General features: G+C 37.0%; 1 pseudogene; it reads right to left on the reverse strand.

Moving 5' to 3' along the window:
- Window positions 1-13,802: 13,802 nt before the first annotated feature.
- LOC124987554 (Parkinson disease protein 7 homolog) lies at window positions 13,803-14,365 on the reverse strand (annotated as a pseudogene).
- Window positions 14,366-21,856: the final 7,491 nt, after the last annotated feature.

Raw genomic sequence — 21,856 nt, forward strand, 5'->3', positions numbered from 1 at the left:
TTTCTTCTGCCATGCTGTCGTTGGATTTTATTGATGTAACATCTAGATTTGTTTGGGGCATTTTCTTCCCTTGTTTTCTCATATTGTTCAGGAATCAGTGGGTCATTAAGATATTGCAGATTTCCTCTATCAACTTATAATGTCCCTGAAGATTGCTAGTATATCCCCTCTTATCCTTCAGTAGCCTGAGGTCTTGGAGGAGGTTGATAATGCAGAGCTGCACAAAGAAGCTGCCTCTCTAGGGGTGGTGACCTCAGGTGGCGTATATTCCCTGCTAGTGGGCAGAGGTGCCTCCACTTGTTGATCAATGGTCATCCAAAGAGGAACTAGACTGCGGTCTGAGGCAAGTCCTGTTTGTGCCTGTGTCTCTGGTTTTACCGTCCCTGTGGGAAAACCTCCCCCGGCTGGGAAGACTCACTCGGAGGGGACGTCTCGCTGGTCAGCTGCCCTCCTAGAGGTTCCCCTCAATCTACAACTACCACCTGGGCTGGGCTGTCTTCCTCTGCAACGATCCCAAAGGCCCGGACCTACATCCTGGGCCTGGGAGCCTCACCCTTCGCAGGCGAGTCTCCTTAGGCTGCCTCTCCCAGAGAATCTGCCCGCCGCCCAGGAAACTTCGCTCCGCCCCTAGGGGTGTCTCTGTGTGGCTCTTCCAGCAAGAAGCCACCTAGCTCCTGGGACCCTGCTCTGCACCAATCGCCTGGCTATGTGGCCCCTCCTCTGAGCCACCACCTGGAGCCCCGTACAATAGCTCCGAGACCCAGAGACCCGCCACACACCTCCTCCTCCGGACAGCCTCCCGGTTTCCGACGCAGTCACTAGGAGCCCAAGCAATTCACTTCGCGTCTCCTCCTCCCACCAACCGCCCGTAGCCCTAGGCAGTCACTCCAAGTCCAAGTGACCCGCCCTCTTCCTCCTCCTCCTCCTCGGGGTAGCTCCCCGGGTGTTCAGGAGTGGTGGCTCCGAGACCAAGTGACTCACCACGCTCCTCCTCCAGGCAGGCCACCGGTGTTCAGGATCGGTTGCTTTTAGTCCAATCAACTCACCACTCGCCTCCTCCTCTGGCAACCACCTGTGGCTCTGATGCAGTCATTCCTAGACCAAGCGTCCCACCGCTCTCCTCCTCCAGGCAGGCCACCAGTGTTCTGGAGCAGTTGTTCTGAGTTCAAACAACTCGCCACGCAGCTCCTCCTCTGGCAACTGCCTGTGGCTCTGATGCAGTCACTCCTAGACCAAGCATCCCGCCGCGCTCCTCCTCTTCCTCCGGGCAGTCCCCCGGTGTTCAGGAGAGCTCGCTCTGAGTTCAAACAGCTCACCATGCAGCTCCTCCTCTGGCAACCGCCTGTGGCTCTGATGTAGTCCCTCCTAGACCAAGCGACCCACCAGGCTTCTCCTCTTCCTCTGGGCAACCCCCCGGTGTTCAGAAGCGGTCGTTCTGGGTCTAAACAGCTCGCCACGCAGCTCCTCCTCAGGCAGCCGCCTGGAGCCCCAGCGGCTGCTCGAGTCCAAGCGTTGTGCTGAGCCGCCTCCTCTACGATGATGCCAGTTGTCCGAGTTTACTGCTCCAGCGGGGGCAGGGGCGTCTCGCCGAGCAACTCTACTTCACAAATTCCCTGCCTTCCGGGGCTACCGCCCCATCCGGGACACCTCCCCAACAGGAGAGACTCACCCGGCGGCTTTGAGTTGGTCCCAAGTCTCTCACTATCTCCTCTTTTGAGTCTTGCGTCCTGGAGCAACGTGAAATGCAGCTACCCTCTAGTTCGCCATCTTGGCCCGCCATAAACTTCCTTTTGAAATAAAGACAATAAGAAAGAAATACAAATTCTTAACATTAACTGCCATGGAATTAAGAAAAAATCATTGCTGAAAAAGAATTTCCATAGTCTGCTTCTGGCAAAGAACAGCCAGGAGGCATTGCTGAGCACCAGTTCAGCATATGTGAAATATTCTCATTGATGGTAACTTCCAAGCCAATATCTACTCCAGCTCTTTGTTTAGATTTCTTACCACTACAATAGTCTTCTAAATTTAATTTAAAATAATCTCCATATAGCTTCCTCATTTTTATAATTTGCACTAAAGTTAATCTTTTTTCCTTCCTCCTGATTTTAAACAGTTTAAAGAACACTTGTTTTATATTTTTTAATTAATTAATTTTTTAACACATATCAAAGTATCAGTACTGTACTGTTCTTATGATACCTGGGTGGCCAGCTCCAATCTTGCTGTCTTTGAGGACAGGATGCCCGAAGGCCAAGCCCCTATTCAGGTAGGCTGACTCAAACTGTTTGGATAGAAGACCTTTCAAGTGATGGCCAGACAACCTCCAATCCCTTAATAATAAAACATGTGACTATCCCATCCCTTCATTAGCCTATCCCTTCCTTCTCCCTAGGTTTTTTTTTTTTTTTTTTTTTTTTTTTCTTGCATCTATAACCTGTGGGCCCTCAAGAGAAGGGAACTTAATTTATAAGTTTACCTTCCAATTCTGTTCTTAGCCAAGAATAAATGCCTTGTCCACTGCTCATCATTTGATCTTTGTTTATTGGTAACTCAACTACAACAGGGGAAAAAGTCAGACTTTGAAGTACGAGAATTGATACCAGAAATCATTGTGAACCCATCATGTGTTAGTTAGCTTTTTGTCTCTGTGACCAAAATCCCCAAGAGGAAGAACTTGGAAAAGAAAAGATTTATTATGGCTTATGGATTCAGAGGCTCGGTCTATGGTGGGCTAATATCACTGCTCTGAGCAGAGATGAGATGGGGCATCATGGTGGAAGGGTGTAACTGGGGAAATCTATTCAGCTCATGATGACTGGGAGGCAGGAAGAGAAAGGGCAAAAGACTGTAGGAAAGAGGAACCCTTCCAGGACATTCCTCTCTCTGCAGCCATGCCCCACATGCCTAGTTACCACCCTATTAGGTTCCAGCCCTTATCATCTTCTATCCCTGAATATTCCTTCAGCAACCCGGAAGCTTTTGGGGGACACCCCATATCCAAACTATAATGCATTAAACTGTTCATTAAGCATGAGTCGTTTTTCCTTAATTATATAAGTCTTATATAAGTTTTAATTATTTATCAACTTAGCTTTCATTTTAAGGATTTGAAATCATCAAACGTCAACCTAAATTCATATCTAGTTCTGCACTCTGAGAGCATCTCAGATATTCTTTCTTCAGGTAATATTGGTTTTATTCCTTCTTTTGGAAGCGCAAATCAGGAAGAATAAAAATAAATAATCATAGATTCTAACAGAATATTTTAAAAAAGGAAGCCAGATTGAGAGTCAGTGGGATTGCAATATAAAGAAGGTGTAAATGAAGTTCTTTTACATAAAAAAGAAATTTTAGAAAGGCTAAATAGATTCCCCTGGATTGCTTTGCCTGAAGAAAATGTCAGAGAAATTTCTATACTTGGATCTATCCTTGACATAGGCAATTAGCAATATTATGCTGATTGGTGAAATGCCTTTGTCAGTGATTTATACCTTAATGTGGATTAATCACTTATGGCTAAAAACATCAAAAATGTTCTTATTAAGCCATCCATGATTTTTTGAAAATATGTAATTCATATTAGCTGGTACTTGCTATCACATTTTGCAAGTGGCTGACATTCATTTAGTTTTTTTATTTCATCTCTGAGAGGTGAATGTCATAGATGATGGAATCTTATTTCAAGATTAAAATGTAGTGCCAGAGAAATGTTGAATGTCATTTCATTTAGAAATTACAAATAAATGTCATCCTTTGTCAGGAATCATGTGATTATTTCTTAACTCTTAAGTCATTTAACTCATGAAGAAGATTCTCATAGCTATTGGTAAACAAAAATAAATGTCAAGCTTTTTGTTCCCAAAATATTCTTTACAGATCCAATAATAATTTTTATGCTTTGCAGGGAAAGCACATATAAAATATGTAATAAAACTATCATTATTATTGATGGACTGGTGTATTGGATACTCTGCAAAACAATTCTAGATGGGCTTTTTACATTTCTTAAAATCTTTTGGAGACACATTAACAAATTCTTTTCCAGATTATTTATATTAAGGGTATTTAAAAATAGCCTTGTAATATAGATGGGATATCTTCTTGTGGTTAAGGAGGCATGCTTTTGCTTCCTGATCAGAATAATAAAGACAATGCCTCCCTCCAGGTAAATATCAGACATGTTTTCTCATAGTCTCTGATAAATTGTGTTTCCTGAACTTGCTTTTCCTCAGTTGTAACTGGATTCCACTATTTGTACATTAAACTGGTTGTTCCCATTGCCCCAAGTGAAGTTAGGGGTGGGAAACAGAGCAGGTGATGAGAACATGAAGTTCCTGTTACCTCCTATGAATGACATAAGTAATAAGGACCTGTGTCTCAGACCTGGGTGTCCTATATTTCCTGGTGTCCCTGAAGGAGTTACAAGAAGCTCACTTGTTAGATTACAGTAGGGGAAAGCTGAGACCCTTCACAGTTTTTCTTACTCCCTCTAGTGAAGACCTGAGCTGTATAATATTCCTTTATGTCCCCATGTACATTTTGAGTCATACCATGTAAAAGGCAAAACTGTTTCAGGTTTCTATTTTTCACTATGATACCAAGTTCAATATCCATATCCAAACTTGTAATTACTGAGAGCTCAAGCTTTTCATCCTTCTGAAATATGCCATTTTCTTATATTAAATGTTAGGTACTCAATTGGCAGGGAGGGAGGAATAGATGTTCATTGAATTAGATAAAGGGGGAAGGAATGGAGGGGGGTATGGGAATAGGAAAGAGAGTGGAATGAATCAGACATAATTTTCTTATTATTCCTATATTTTCCCTAATTTTCATGTATGAATACATGACCAGTGTAACTCCACATCATGTAACACCACAAAAATGGGAAGTTATACTCCATGTATGTATGATATGTCAAGATACATTTTACTCTCATGTGTAACTAAAAAGGACAAATAAAATTTTTAAAACATTTGGAAAAGTAATTTCATATAAACAAGTTTAATTTTCTCCAAAACCCCAAGCAATATTATCACGTAAGTTTCTGACAAAGAAACAATGGTAATCAAAAAGTAACAACATAACCAAGAACAACCAGTCAATAAGTATTATCTTCTCATACCCAGCACCTTGCATATCACCCAGCGAATTTTTTGCATAACTTTTCACTTTTCTGTCATGTATGTGAGAAAATAGGTTAATATATTCTATAATCTCAATAAAGAAATTATAGACACCATATATAATATTTTGGAATCATTTAACAATACTATCATAAATATGCTATTTCTGTGAATTGATGATTTATTATCAAGTAGAAAAGTTATTCTCAATAGAAACATCACATGATGACATCATTTAATGTCAATGAAAACAACATCTTAAAACTAGTAAGATGCAATTGAAAGAGTATATGAAAATAATGGTTTTAGCATTAATTGTAAAATTTCCATAAAGGAGAAAAATACAAGAATATCCAGAAGTTAGAAAAAGAACAACAAATTAAATCTTAGAAACAAAATAATAATTCATTGTGCCAGAAGTAGAAAAAGTAAACATGAAGAAAGTAGGTGATGGAAGAAAGGTGGAAAAGTAGGAGGAGGACAGGCAGAGAGAAACCAATGTGATACTTTAGTACATTAATGTTTTTAAACCTTAAGACAAATTAAAACACGGTATTGATGAGATAAATAATGTTGGAAATATGAAATAGAAATACAGATTAAACAAATATTAAGAAGCAATACCTCCTTGAAAGTAAATTAAAAATTAATAAATGGGTATTTTCCAGGAATCTATGCGTTTCTAAAGTGTTTCTAATAAAAATATGAAACCAGAATTTACTTACTCTTGCTAAAAAATTGAATCAGCTATTTAAAAAGAAGTCAGCAAAAAAAATCCATATGCTAAGTCAATTTTATGAAATGATCAAAGAAATAAAAATTTCAAGTGTATAAAATTGTTCTTGTGTACATAAAAGAGGAAAAAAAAGATCACTAGCTCACTTTATGATTCTAGTATATTTGCCTCATATTCTCCAGATGGTGGTAATCACATACAAGTAGAAGAAAGGGGGAAGGGAACAATTTAAGGGATGCTGACAATTGCAGTTCATACCTCTTCTCCAGGAATTCTGTCTCCTGTGCCCCACAGCATGTTTCCCCATAGGACTCACTAGTGAGAAAATCAAATATGTCTTCCAACTGTCTCTAGCTGCAAGTGAAGTTGGGATATTCTAGAACAGCAGAGTTGCTATGGCTATAGTGCAGCTCCAAACATATTTGAGAAACACTCAAATATGGAATGGAAGTGTGGATACTGAAGAAACATCCCACAGACACTTCTGTGGTCACAAAGCATGAAGGAGGATTAGTTGAAAACTGGGAATAAAAAGCAGTTGAATTTTGTTTCCACCAAAATCCTTTGTTATAGCTAACAATAGAGAAATGAATTCCTTTTCTACCCAAATAGATGGCTTCAAAACATGGAAACATGCACACCTTTTCCAAAAGCACCACAAGCACCAAGCCTGCCGCAATTCCTTCTTTTATTTGAGACTAGCTTCCAATATAATGGATTTTCCAACAAGAGTAAAAAACACATTTTTGTTTGCTCTTTTAAAGAATTGAGATATCATATAAACTCTACCCTTTGAGTTTTTCTACTGTAAATTCACTTATGACCTCACTTGTCATTTCTGTCTAGGTCCTGTAGCCTGTGTATCCATAACAATTGCGGTTGCAGACATTTGTTCAGTAATATTTAAAACTTGCACCTCAGCTGGTCACTGTGGCATTCACCTCTAATCCCAACTATCCAGGAGGCTGAGTCCAGAGGATGGAAAGTTTGAAGGCAGCCTGAGCAACATAGCAAGACTTCATCTTAAAAAAAAAAAAAAAAAAAAAAAAGGCTGCTAAAATTTTGGAAGTATGGATGGAAAAGAAATATAAAGATTGTGGATCTTGAAACTTTTGGGAAAAAGTATGTAAGCATGTTAATATAAAAATATATTTCTTTTTAATAGTAAAATAACAGTGATAATTACTCTTAATACTAAATGCTTACTTATCAATTATATTTCCTGTTTAGGGTTCAATTAATGTTGTTTACATAGCAGAATTGTGACAAACCCTCTCACATGTCTGTTGATTCGTGCTTCTTTTTGTGCTTGAGAGTAGTGACACATGCAGAATTTTAAGTAAATTGCTGGGACAGACACTAGTAGGACTCTTCTTTGTGTTGCCTGTGTTTTCATATCCTAGTCAACAATTTTGCCACTGAGTTCCACTTTGTGTAAATAGATGTGGGCCTCATGTGCCTAAGCCTGAAGCACCCAAACTTCTCCAGATCTCACAGGAAAATCCCGAGAACATCCCACTTCTTGTCCAGCACTGGTCATTGACCTTTGAACACGTAGGGATTAAGAAAGTCCCAGATCAGACCAGGTACTCACTTCAATTTTGGTATTTTAAATATATCATTCACATCACTTCAGGAATTAGGTAACTAAACAAGGGGTCTGTACTTACAAAATTTTATTATAAATTAATTGGTCTATTTTCTATACCTTAATTCTATTGGTAGAAGCAAAGAGAAAATTCCAGGGACGGAAGTATAAAGGGAGTCAAGATTTAGTCATTAAAATATGTTCAAATTAAAGACCTTTTTTTCTTTTTTTCCCCCTTTACCTTTTTTTTTTTTTTTTTTTGGACTGGAGATGAACCCAGAGGTGCTTTGCCACTGAGCTACATCCCCAGTCCATTTTAATTTTTTTTAATGCTTTATTTTCAAGGAGAGCCTTGCTAAGTTGCTGAGGGTCTCACTAAGTTACTAAGATGGTCCTTGAACTTGGGTTCTGCTATGTCAGCCTCCCAAGTCACTAGAATTAAGGCTGGGATTACAGGCATGCACTACTGTGCTCTGTTAAAGTCTTTTCTGTTATATGCCATATTTTTGGTCCAACTTTAACATGAAGGTTGAGAGGAAGATTCACACTTATTACTGGCAGTAGCGTTCTATAACATTCCAGTTCTCCAGTTTCTGTAAACCCGTCTGAATCTAATGGAACTCAAGTAGAATTATTTTTTATTACACACCTAGGTACACCTTATTTTATGTCCTGTATTAACAAACTATTTCTCATAGTCTTTCTTGGGAGATTACTCAGTAGCTTGTTATTCTGCCCAAGTCACAGGGGTCATGTGTTTGTTCTTAAGAGGTAGTTTTCTTAGTATGGCTATTATCAAGAACACAAACAAAAATAGATGTTGACGTGGATGTGGGGGAAAAGGCACACTTTTACATTGCTGGTGGAGTTGCAAATTGGTGTAAACACTCTGGAAAGCGGTGTGGAGAATCCTCAGAAAACTTGGAATGGACCCACCTTTTGACCCAGTTATTCCACTTCTTGGTTTATACCCAAAGGACTTAAAATCAGCCATACCACAGTAATGCAGCCACATCAATGCTTATAGCAGCTCAATTCACAATAGCTAGATTGTGGAACCAACCTACATGCCCTTCAACAGATGAATGGATAAAGAAACTCTGGTATATATACAGAATGTAATATTATTCAGCCATAAAGAATAGTACTATTATGGCATTTGCAAATAAATGGATGGAATTGGAGAATATCATGCTAAGCAAAATAAGTCAATCCCAAAAAACCAAAGACCAAATGTTTTCCCTGATAAGTGGAGAATGATGTATAATGGGGGTGAGGGGGTTGGGGAGTGAGAGAAGAATGGGGGAACTTTAGATTATGTAGAAGGAAATGAGAGGGAGGGGGTATGAAAAATGGTGAAATGAGACAGACATCATTACCCTATGTACATGTATGATTACACGAATGGTATGAATCTACATTGTGTACAACCATAGAAATGAAATGATGTATTCCATTTGTGTATGATGAATCAAAATGCAGTTTGTAAAAAATTAAAAGATAAATAAAAAATAAATTTTTAAAAAGTGATAATTTTCTGCTTATTTTGGCTCTAAAATAAGCTCTAAATCTTCCTCTTTCAATGTTACATTCACCTTTCAATTTTTCCCCATTGATATGACACACTAACTCTATCCCAATGTGTATATATTTTATATTCTAGAAATACAGTTCAAACTCTATAATTTTCTTATTTGTGTCCTTTTTCTTTTTCTTCATTTCTAAGATCTTTTTGTTCTAAGAGCTCAGGACCTACCTCTCCATTTGTATCACTGTGTTGTTCCACAGAGTGGCTGCTCAGGCTTGCTCCCTTATCTAGCTGTCACCAATTGGTTCAAGCTGAAAACACACTTAGGTTTGTAATGCCACCTCTCCCAAACCTTTGCTATGACTTTTAATACTAAACTCATAGTGAATTCCTTAATATGAAGAACTCCCACTTATTGAACAGCCAGTATTTAAGACTCTAATCACTCTATGTAGTTATGAATACCCATAAAGACCCTATAATTAAAACATTATTAATTCTTATTTTCCATATGAAATATACATGAGACTCAGACGAGTAACACAGTAGGACCAATATCAAATTTATTGTATGTAACTAATATTTGAAATCAGATCTGCCTAAAACCAAATCTTATGCTTGCTTATAACAATCCCCATTAATATTTTTATTCTTAGTTTTACCCATATATCATAAATAGTTCCATACATTTTTAGTTTTTCTGTATTTTTGAAGATTCAATATTCAATTAATTACTTTTGAGATAGGTTTGATTTTTTTCATAGTGTTGTTACATGAAAGATATCTATTTACAGTCTTTTATGCTAATTGAAAATATTTTCATATTGATATACAACTATGGGATTTGATGATTTTAATTGTCCACAAACTAGTTCTTGCTCCAAAAAAATGTTAAAACATTTGAAACAATTACTTAGGACCAAACAAAATTTCTAACCATTATCATTACTATACTATTTTAAGGAGTAGAGAAGATTTAAGCATGTCTTATCTAAATTAGACCATTTATTTGTTTACATTATGATCATAAAAATCTCATCAACAGCAATATAATAATACTCTCAGCCCTTATATATTTTTAACAAATCTTTGTCTCCAGCAAAAGGTGCTAATTTGAACAAATTCAGTATAGTGTCCTTATAGAAGTTTTTCTAAAAGAAAGTCATATATCAGGGTTATCAGGAGTTGTCAGTGAACAATCAGAAAATTTGATGAGAAAGAGTGAAAGATGGGATGGATTTTCCTTCCATCAGGTGGGCCCAAATTGGACAGAGTCACCGTCAAAACTTTGAGCTATTGGCTTTCATTTTGATTTCAAGGTTCCTTCCCAGCCCACAAAAGCAGATCAATTTATTTAGCTACTCTCACCATCTCCTTTCTGTTACAAAACTGAAACTGTGGAAAACAAATGTGTGGATTGCTTTTCTGTTTTCCACTTAGCAGTTGTGCCAAAGTTGGGTGCACTCATACCTTTCTCTTGGAATGAAATCACAACAGTTGATTTTACAGGTAGCTCTTCATGATTTGCAGGATTGTATAAACCCTGTCATTTTTATACATTCTTCAGAGGCGGGCATGTAAAAAGTTTGTCTTTCGGCATCTTCTAAGTGATTAAACAAAGATATTTGCAGGAGTTCTCCAGTCTTCCCTTCCTTTGGGGCATTTATTTTTCCGTCTTCCTTTTTATATAAGGGAGCAAATTATCACCAAGAATTACATGTAAAACCAACACAAAATGATTTTGGTATCCTCCTTAATATGAGAATTTACAGGCTCAATTTAGTGTTTTTCCTTTTGGAGCCAACCCATAATTATTTGCTGAGGAAATCTTCCAGATCTGCTGATAAGTACTCCCTTGTCCCACTTTTGCGATATGGTTGAATAGCAGTCTACTCAGGGAGAAGTAACAGTCAGACCCTTCAACTCTCATAAGAGGATTCAATCATTCATGCAACAAATTTTTATTGAGTGCCAGCCATATGCCAAACACACTGTTCAGGTCACTTAGATTGTATCAGTGAATAAAAAGACAAAAACACTTGCCCTTGTGAAGGAGATCAGTATTGTTGCAGAAAGTTAAAACAAAACACTGGGATTGCAATTATCTTGCAACACAAAATACTTCATCCAACTATTTCTGAAAGCCTATATCTTAGAAAGCACAGTAACACATTTATCAGAAGTGTGGTAAAGAAAAATCACGTTTTCTTTGATTTTCTAGGGCTGCCACAACAAAGCACCACAAGGTGGGTGGGTTAAACAACAGAAATTTATTATTTCATAGTCTAGAAGTCTAAGATCAAGCTGTCAGCTGTGTTGACTCTTCAGCTTGTAGAAATATCATCCCAATACATCTCCTTCCTCAAATGTCTTTCTTTCTGGGTCTCTTCAGATCATCTGTCCTTTCCATTTATCCCTCTCTGTGTCCAAATTTCCAGTTATATTGATACCAATTGCATTGGATTAGGACCAGTCTTAGTGCCATTTTAACTTAACATATTATATCCCTAATGACCCTATTTTGAAAGAAAAATGCACATTCTGAGGCACTAGAATTAAAATTTCATCAAGTGAATTGCTGGGGAGTCACAACTGTGTCCATAACAAAGTTTGACAAAGCCTAGGAAGGTATTACACCAAGTGATCAGTCCAGTGTACTTAACCCATAGCAGTTTTTAATCTCTCTCATTTTCTCTCTCTCTCTCTTTCTTTCTCTCTCTCCATTCATGCAAACTAAATTTCTAAGAAATGTTTTTGCCTTTGTGGCCCAGTTTCACACTGAGAGATTTAAGTAAAAAAAAAAAAAAAAAAAAAAGAATTATTTTTGAATTAAATATACAGAAGTTACAGGGCAGTTATTAATTATACAATGGTGTCTAATTAAGCATCTATGAGGATTCAACTGATATTTTTGTACTTACAGCAAATGTGATTCACATAATCAACAGTGACTTTAGCTCTTGTTTTGGCTTTTGGAAACTGGAATCATGTAGTTCACTCAATGGTGAGGTATTTCATAGCAATATATTGACTGTACTAACATTGTGTCTTCATTCCACTTGCATTTTTTTTGTTGATCTCTTTGTTAAACTGTTTTTAATCTTGATCTACTGTCTATATTTTGCATATTTTAACTCAATTTGGAAACAAATTAGACTCATGAAATGAAAATAAAATCATAATTGAATCTACAGATGAGCAAGATATGAGGTGTTATTTAGTAAACATATGAACAGAAACTCATTTTCCCATTTACTAAAATTTTTTAGTAAAAAAATTTATCTGGAAATATTTTCTATTTTTTAAGTATATTTTGTTATGTTTCAAATACTCATTTCACTTTGGTTCTAAAAATGTTCTGATTTAGGGATTATTTTCTTTTAAACAGACAAATCTTTATACTTCAGTGAAGAATTACTTTAACCTTTCTCATATAAAAATATCACAGAAATGTTAAAAATGATTCTTCAGGGTAATCAGCATATCTACCAAACTGTATTTCATAAATTCATTAACATATTATGCCTTAATCACAAAATTAAAAAAGAAAATATGTTTTCAGAAAGTGCCACTTGTCCAACAGTCTCCACTTTCTTGACATAATTGGAGAATAATGAAGTTATTTTCTATAATTCAGTCTTGATGGACTTGTACATGGGTGACTCAGTGGTTTAAATTCACCATCACAGATTATTAATCTATCAAGTACAAAGATAATACAGATAGAAAACTGAGTTGTCTCTCTTGTTCTATATCAAACTCAGAACATATAATTTCAGTCACATAGATGTGCATTATCAAACATGTAATCTAAATAAGTTTCCAGTATTTATAAATGCACTAAAGTTCTTTTACCTAATTTTTTTTTTTTTTTTAGTACCAGGGATTGAACCCAGAAGCATTTAAACACTAAGCTACATCCCCCCACCCCCTCACCCCCCCCCTTTTTTTTTTTTTTTTAGTAATTTAGAGAGGGTCTTGCTGAGTTGCTCAGGGCTTCTCTAAATTGCTGAGGCTGGCTTTGAATTTGTGATTGTTCTGCCTCAGCTTCCCAAATTGCTGGGATTAGAGGTGTATGCCACTGCACAGGGCTTAAATTAACTTTTTTAATATATAAAAGTACCATGCAAATGCATGCTCATAATAAAAATTAAGAAAAATGTAGATGTGCCTAAAGCAAAAATGGTTCTTCCTATTGTCTCTATGAATTCTTGAAAGCAGTTTAGGCTACATCACTATTAAGATTTTTATTTCTTGTTTTAATAAGTTTTACTCATTGGTAGTTGAAAGTCCATATGAGTGAATGTGTACACACATATATTTTTTCCTTAATAATTACAGTACAAACTATTAACCGGCTCTATTATGTAGCAATATGGTATCTCCATGATTGTTTAATTTCAAAATGCCTGAATAAGTCTACTGTACTCTTCCTCTGCTCTTCAGTTTCAACATCTTTTTAAGATGGATTTGTTTAAACAGCATCTATCTTGCTTTTGTATTTTTAGATTTTTTTGATTGTTACTAATCAAATGAAAGCTTTTTTATGGGTATCATTGCTCTACCTTCTCCAGTTGCATGTGTATGCATACTGTGCTGTCATTGTACTTAACGTTTTCTTTTGTCCTTATTTATTCTTTATTTTATTTTTTTAACAGTGTTGCTAAATGCCCTGTTTATTCTGCAAAGTTCAGAAACATGCAGATTGGTAGCGCGCGATCCTGTCCCACAAGCAGGCGTCGGTGCGGTGCTGACCCGTGGCTCCGGAGCACCCTCAGAAGGAACGCCGGTGGCCTGCTCTCCTCCCCGGGGGCCCGGTGTCTAATCCTTAGGAACCAGGGGCGCCTTCACCTGGTGGGCCACCACCTTGCTGCTGAGCGCTCCAGGGTGGCAAGGGCAAACCCAAAGCTGGTGCTGGCCCAGGGCAGGTGAGGCTCAGGCCCTCCTGCTCCACTGGACTCTCCGGATAGCTGTAGTGACTCCTCTTCAGCATTTTGTCTTTAGGAGGTTGGTGTGTTGTGACCTTGCTTTCCAAACCTACTTCATGAGTCACAAAAAGAGCCGTAGCCCCTGCACAGAGGGCGGCTATGAGACCCTTCCCGTTCTCCTGCTCTTCAGGGTCTCCTCCAAGCAGCCGACTCAGATAAATTTTGTGCACCCAGATTACCTCCTGGTCGAACCACCACGTCGTCTGCTCCCTGATTTCCAGCATCTTCAAGACGGGCATCAGGACAAACGGCAACTTCAGGGCCACATTGGGTCTTCTCCAGACAGACCTGAGACGGTGACGTCATCCCAGCTCACCTAGTGACATCCACCGGGACAACTACCTCCAATTCCTCTGCCTCTTTGGCCTCCGTGACCTGGGCTCTTATTGAAGCCATGTTGGATGTTTTAAAGCTCAGTGGAGGGAAGCAGCTCGCCCTAGTATGTCCTTATTTATTCTTAATCTTTCATTTTTATAGAATTCCATACTTCCTTCCTTTCTATTATTTGTTAATTTTTTATGTCTTTTTTATATTTTTATCAAAATGCCCAATTAAATATTAACCACGTCAGTCAAGACTTTAAGCAACTTTTTCTTTTAAGTCACCAAACAACTCTTTTCAAGTGTTTAATTAGATAATTAGGTATCAAATTTTAAGTTTAAATTATGTTTTAATTTGTCCCCATTGTTCCATTTTTAACTGTTCGATTTCAACACAAACTCATGATTTTTTTCAGGTTAAATCACAAAAGTTTCTCATTTTTATTCTTTTTCTATTTGGCTTTTTCAACTTACTTGAAACATTTTCTGATTCATAGTAAGGCTGATTTTTTTTGTAAACTCTAATATTTTTCTCACAATATAATTTTGTCTGTAGCCCCTCCACATTTAAAATATCTTTTCTAGCCCTTCTCATTTATGGTACAATAAAATATCACAAATGACATATTTATGGGATTTTTTTTTCTCTTTTGCTGAGTGGGCAAGAATACTGAGCAGTATATCAAGAGAGAGGAATGTATAGAACAAGAGAAAATAGACTTTTCAGGTAGGAATACAGAAATAAAGGTAGCATTCAGGAAAAATATGGGAAAAATCATGAAGAACTTTAACAGAAAAGGAAAACCAAATGCAAGAGAATAAGAAACATAAAGACACAAACAGAAAAAGGCTGGCAGAATTCTTTTCTGTTTTGTATTTCTCCCTTTTCCTTCCCACCCCCACTGCTGGTTAGATGAGAGAAGATATCAGTAAATGCATTTGCACTCTCTGCTCTTGATGGCCCATCAAAAGCGATGCATGTGTACTTAAACTGATTGCATATGATCAGTCACTCTTTTTTCCACATAGGAAAATTGAAATGCAGAAATATTTAACAGTTCTTCTTAAGTCATGAAGGTGAGTGGAAGACCAGCTCTTCAAAACAATATTTTCTCTTTCAAAAAAGGAGCATTTAATATAAATATTGAATTTCACAAGGTCACATAATATCGTATCTCAGAATGATTTACTTTCCATCCTTTCTGTATAGTACAAAGACAACTTTTGATGGGAATTCTTTCATGTTGCCCAGTGAGATCAGCAACTTGCTGAAGAGTTAGAAGTTGGGGAAAAATATTGCAACTAAAGGAGAGCAGCGATTTGTGATATAACATCAAATAAAATGTAAAGGGCTGCTTGAAAAGGCTTGTTTCAAACTACGAGAGGTCTGTGGGACTGCACCTCTGGCTTGAAGAACTGCTTGAGGAAAAAGCACTCGCGATGAAAAACGATGTTCTCTGCTCCCTCAGCTCTTTCTTCAAGAAAGGCTCAACACATTCAAAAGTGAAGCAAAGCCATTCTTACCAGAGATTTCAATCGGGGACTATGTCACAGACGCTTGGAAGCTGTTTCCTATTCCCAACATCCTTTTTTCAGTGAAAGTCTTTTATGCAAGATAACAGATTCTTAGGAGGGGCGGCTGGGGAACACCATATCAAAGGCTTCAAATGTCAATACACTTGCATTTCAAACTTTAAATTTTATGAGCTCAGTATAACTGAAATAAAATATAAATCAGGACTAAATAAACAATCATTTTCATGTAGGTATGATGTTATGACTGTTTACTAGTAATTCTGTAGAAACTTGAATTGGCATGAAACCATTTTTATAAATAATTAAACACAGTTCAGGAGCTACTGTGACTTAATGATTATCGAGATAGTTAAACATTAAATCAGTGAACTCGGGGGTGCAGGTCATTAGTTGGAATTTTGGAGGAAGGTGATCTGGTGTCTAAGCAGGAGGTAAATTGTTATGTGTATGTGTGTGTGTGTGTTTTGTCTTGTTTTTAATTAGGTCACACTCACCCAGCAAATGTATCTTTTCCTACCAAAGAAGGAATTAAATTATTCCACAACTCAAGAATGTTCAAAAGAACACTGAACAACAGCAGATGAGGGAGGAAGGAAAAGCCTTCAGGAAGAAAGCTATAGCCAAAGTAAAGCATTTTCCATAGAAAATAGGAACCATACATTCGAAAGAATCTGCCAGTATATTTAATATGTAGAAAGTGCTAATAAATGCATTACCTGAGCAAGTACAGACTGAACATTTTCAGTGACTAATGCCTAAAATTCTGACATTAAATTGAAGTGGCCATTTTTACAGAGATTCCCCACTGGGCAAGAATATTGAAGGAAGTAAGAGAGCACTGTGCAAAATGGGTAAAAATGAAAAAGAAAAAACACACATATATATATGTGTGTATATATATATATATATATATATATATATATATACACACATATATATATACAATCTATGTCACCTGTACAATGATTTTTACTAAATCTTGATAATAGTGACTTGGAAGTTAAAATTAACTCTACTTCATACATAGCTAATATATAATTACTCTGTTTTGTGTGTTTGTATAACAATCTCCACATGGTTCTCAATTTATGATATTTTTTGAGTTATTTCTTATCATTATCTATAGGTACCTGTTGAATACTAAAGGAATATTTAGTTGGAAGGTAGAATCATGCAATTCCACGCCAAATACACAATAATTCAGTTTTGTTGATATTCCAGTGCCCAGAATATGAAAAGGAAATAAGCCATGTCCTTTAGAAAACTTGCCTCAAAACATCTTAACTTTCATCATAGCAGATTACATACTTATGGATCAGAAAAATCCTACTTTAATGAGTAGTGGGAGAATTTTCTTTCGACTTAGATATTCAAGAACTGAACTAAGTTGCAATAGCATGCACACAGTGAAATCCATGAGTGAACTCTTAATACATTGTAGATTCCTAAATAAATGCTTGGCAAAGGATGCTGCATAGTCATTTTAATAAGACCGTTCTAAAGTCTTTGCTTCATTTTACAGTGCTGATATGAAAAATAGAAGCAAAATATTATCATGAGCATAGTAGTTAAAAATGCTGCCTTATTAACTAGCTCTGGAGTTTTAAATCAAGAAAAACATGCTATTCCCTAGTATGTATTCTCACTCTGTTTCTCCTTTGTGCAGCACTGAAAAATAGCAAAATCTCAGCATATGTGGCTACTTTGGTCAGCACTGTGTGGAAGATCTGTTAAAAATATGCTACTTTCTAAGTATATTGCTAACTTATCAGAAATGATGGACAAGTTGAAACAAGTTCTTTTTTTTTTTTTTTTTTTTTTTTTGCGGTGCTGGGGATTGAACTCTCAGGGCCTTGTGCTTGTGAGGCAAGCACTTTTACTAACTGAGCTATCTCCCCAGCCCTTGAAAACAAGTTCTTGATGTCTGAACCAAGATAGTCAAGCTAGAGTTAAACCAGGGGTATCACACTCAAAAGAGAGATGAGCAAGGGATCATGTTGTTAGAAAAGACTAATAGAGCAAAACCAAAGATGGACTTACTGGAATCAATTATGCGTAGGAGGACATTGTAGGAGTACACAAGAGGTGACAAGCAAGGGACAGAGACTCCATTTTCCCAGACACTTATCGCAAGGGATTCAACCACGTTCCACATGGATGAGGGAAGGGTTAACTGTCGGAGGATAGCAGTGCTGGCACCAAATCAATTAATTATCAATCAACTTATCTGATCAATAAACATACAAGAGACAATACTCTTTTCAAATGGGAGGGGGTGTGACGGATCAGGTTCTACCAGATCTGGCCTCTAACAAGATGGAGTCGCCCAGCGCTCCTTCATTTATAGTCACACAAGTAAAGGGGCCTGGACCAGGAGGGGCTTCTTCTGTGAGGAACAGGATGGGGTGGAGTTAGGGAAACCATTTGTTTAGGGAATTAGCATCTCATCAGATGGTAAGCCACTCCCACAGAGGGCCACTCAGTCCTATACTCTCTGAAACAGTCTATCATGGCTGCCAGTTCCTGGGAGTCAAGCCTCTGTATCCCATGGCTCAGCCAAGTCTGATTCTGCTAGATATGGACAGTTTTCTACACATATCTATAACATGGTGACCACTCCCACTTTGGACTTCCTTGACACCTTTCCTTTCCATGTGGGTTAATTCATATCCACAGGAACAACTTAAGTTATTGACATGACTGAAAATTTCTAGATACATCTCCAGTGAATCTTCTAGAGGAAAAGCTCCTTTTTCCAAAGAGAAATATAAATAGTTTCCAGCTAAAATATGTAGCTAAAGGAATCCTAGTAGCACACCCATAATCACTTCTGCCTATTATGCAGAAACTTTATATACTCCTAAATCAAAGAATGTAAGTAATGAATGTGCCTGAACTCACTTGGTGAACTTCATTTCTTTTACTTCAAAATATTCCTGTCATTTCAGAACTGAAAATCCTAGATTTGTTATTTTGGAATGACAAAACTGTACTTTATCTATTGCTATTAAATAAACTTCCTATAATCCACGATGTACTTGCTTATTTTCTTACTAGATCCATAGAATAAGGTAATCCTGAAGTAAATGCACCCTGCAGACTGAATATATGGAAATTCAAGTAGGTCTATCAAACATTATAGTGACGTTCAAAAGTTGTTGTGTAACAACTGATTTGGAATGGAACATTTTAAATGTGAACTATGTAAAATTCTATTAGAATTTTTTTTCTAATTACGTTCATCCAGTTTCTCAGGATCAATTTTCAAGGTATTGCAAAACTGGCTGAGCATTACTTTGAAAATCTTCAACATGTATTTTCTTTCATTCTAAATTTGACTATGCCATTTGGAGTTTTATACTTCATATTCTATAAAATTAAATTGAAACATCTTTACCATCTGGTATTTTTGTGGATAATTTAGCATATACCCACTTGTGGAAGTTTATTTCAATGTGGTTCCCTTTACGCACTGATCTTTAAGAACGGGAATTCCTTTTTTATATACTGGTATGTTACTATTATGTATCTCCAGTTGTCCATAGGTTTACTATAATTGAGATGATTATAGTCAATAAAAACATAATTCAAGACTCTCATGATGAAACTGTTGTTACCTATACGTGGTGCGTATAAAAGGGTTAACCAGTAGCTCCCCAGTTGTTGGAACTGAGGGGTTATTTATAAGGAATAGACAGTGATTGCTTTTCTCAGGTTTTATGCAGTTTAAAATTATTTCTTCACTGTGAAAAGGTTTTGCAGGCTTTATAAACTCCCAAAGCCCTTGGTAGTTTTAAAAGAAAGTGTGATCTAAACCACAACTCAAAAAGAGTTAGTGAGACCATTCACAGTGGATGGACAGCAAATTCACCATGACATGTTCAGTCATATGTAGAGGAAATGTGTTAAAGTAATGAGCAACAAAAAACTTTTGAAATATCAATTGAAGAATTACAAGGTCATATAATTTTCTCTAATTAATACAGAGGGAATGATTTAAGAAAATGACCCTTTCAATTTTAATGGCTCCAGTAGTCTAGCAAAAGAAATAGCAGAGCATAAAATATTGGATAATTATGACTCCAAACAAGGTAGAAATAAAATCTTTCAAGTGACATTAGAATTAGAACTTTTCTGCTTAGGAGCAGGAACAGAATCTTGATACAAGCACCATATTGCATGTTTCATTTATTTTGTGATTTCTTTTGTTGCAGTAGTAAAGATAGTTATGTAAAATGTGGAGTATTAATACTCTTTACTATTGAGTGGGAAATACAATGATCAGAGAGTTCGATGACCTTAACATCTCATATCTTCTAGCAGGTAGAACAAGCATTTGAAAAATGAGGAATGTGAATGTTTTTCCATTAATGTACTTGGATTTTTTATGACATAGGTATAAGTGTGTCAGTAGAATAGTTATACAAGTGCCTTCCTATCAGATTCTCTCAAGAGAGAGTACTTATCCTATTTCTTCTTTAGCGGTATGTCATGATCTATATGGCAAATTCCATTTGGAAATTTTTTTAACCTATGAAAAATTTGCTATTCTTTGAAAATTTCTTACTATCTTTAGCTTTTAAAATTCTAAGTAAAAATACATTATATTTGATAGAGAATGGCTTTATGTTTAACCTGTTATCTCTATTAATAGGGTATTTTTTAATTACTATGAAAACATATTTCTTCATGAGATCCTATCAGATCACAAACTTTTTGCCTAAAACATAATATTTTATTACTAAAAATAAATTCAAACTGAATACTAGAATATTAAATAATTTATAAAATTATTTTATAATAAGTTAGAGAAGCATACTACCAGAATGTTAGCAGGTATTATTTATAATTTAAGTAATGGTATGTTCATAATTTGTAAGTACAGTGATTTTACCAACATGTGGTGTTTATTCATGTGTGCATGTCTTCTATGGTTTGAATGTCACCTTCAATATTCAGGTTGGAATAAAATTCCTACTGTAATAGTATTGAGAGGTGAGACCTTCCAAAGGTGATAGGACTACCTGGTGAATGCATTATTGCTATTATCATGAAGTGGACTAGCTATCTTCAGAGTGGCTTTGTTTTAAAGATGAGCTCTTCATGAAGAGAGAGCCTACAGAATTGAAGAAAATCTTTGCCACCTACACCTCAGATAAGGCTTTAATTTCCAGGATATACAAAGAACTGAAAAAGCTTAACACCAAAATAGTAATACTAATAATAACCCAATCAGTAAGTGGGCAAAGGAACTAAATAGACACTTCTCAAGAGAAGAAATACAGTAAAAAATATATGAACAATGTTCAACATCTCTAGAAATTAGAGAACTGCAAATTAAAACAGCATTGAGATTTCCCCTCACTCCATTCAGAATGGCAAGTATCAAGAATGCAAGTAACAGTAAATGTTGGCAAGGATGTGGGGAAAAAGGTTCATTCAAACATTACTGGTGGGACCGCAAGTTAGTGCAACCACTCTGGAAAGCAGTATGGAAATTCCTCAAAACCTAAGAATGGAATCATTATTTGATCCAGTTATCCCACTCCTTGTTATAGTTCCAAAGTAGTTAAATTGAGCATACTACAATGATGCAGCCACATCAATGTGTATAGCAGGGTTTCAAGATGGTGGACTAGGGGGCGGCTGCATTTCACGTTGCTCCAGGACGCAAGATTCAAAAGAGGAGATAGTGAGAGACTTGGGACCAACTCAAAGCCACTGGGTGAGTCTCTCCCATTGGGGAGGCATCCCGGATGGGGCGGTAGCCCCGGAACACAGGGAACTTTGTGAAGTAGAGTTGCTCGGCGAGACGCCCCTCCCACCACTGGAGCGGTAAACACGGACAACTGGGATCATCGTAGAGGAGGCGGCTCAGCACAGCGCTTGGACTCGGAGCAACCACTGGGGCTCCAGGCGGCTGCCTGAGGAGGAGCTGTGTGGCGAGCTGTTTGAACTCAGAATGACCGCTCCTGAACACCGGGGGGTTGCCCGGAGGAAGAGGAGAAGCGCGGCAGGTCACTTGGTCTAG

Source organism: Sciurus carolinensis, chromosome 6, assembly GCF_902686445.1.
Source record: "Sciurus carolinensis chromosome 6, mSciCar1.2, whole genome shotgun sequence".
Classification (NCBI taxonomy): domain Eukaryota; kingdom Metazoa; phylum Chordata; class Mammalia; order Rodentia; family Sciuridae; genus Sciurus; species Sciurus carolinensis.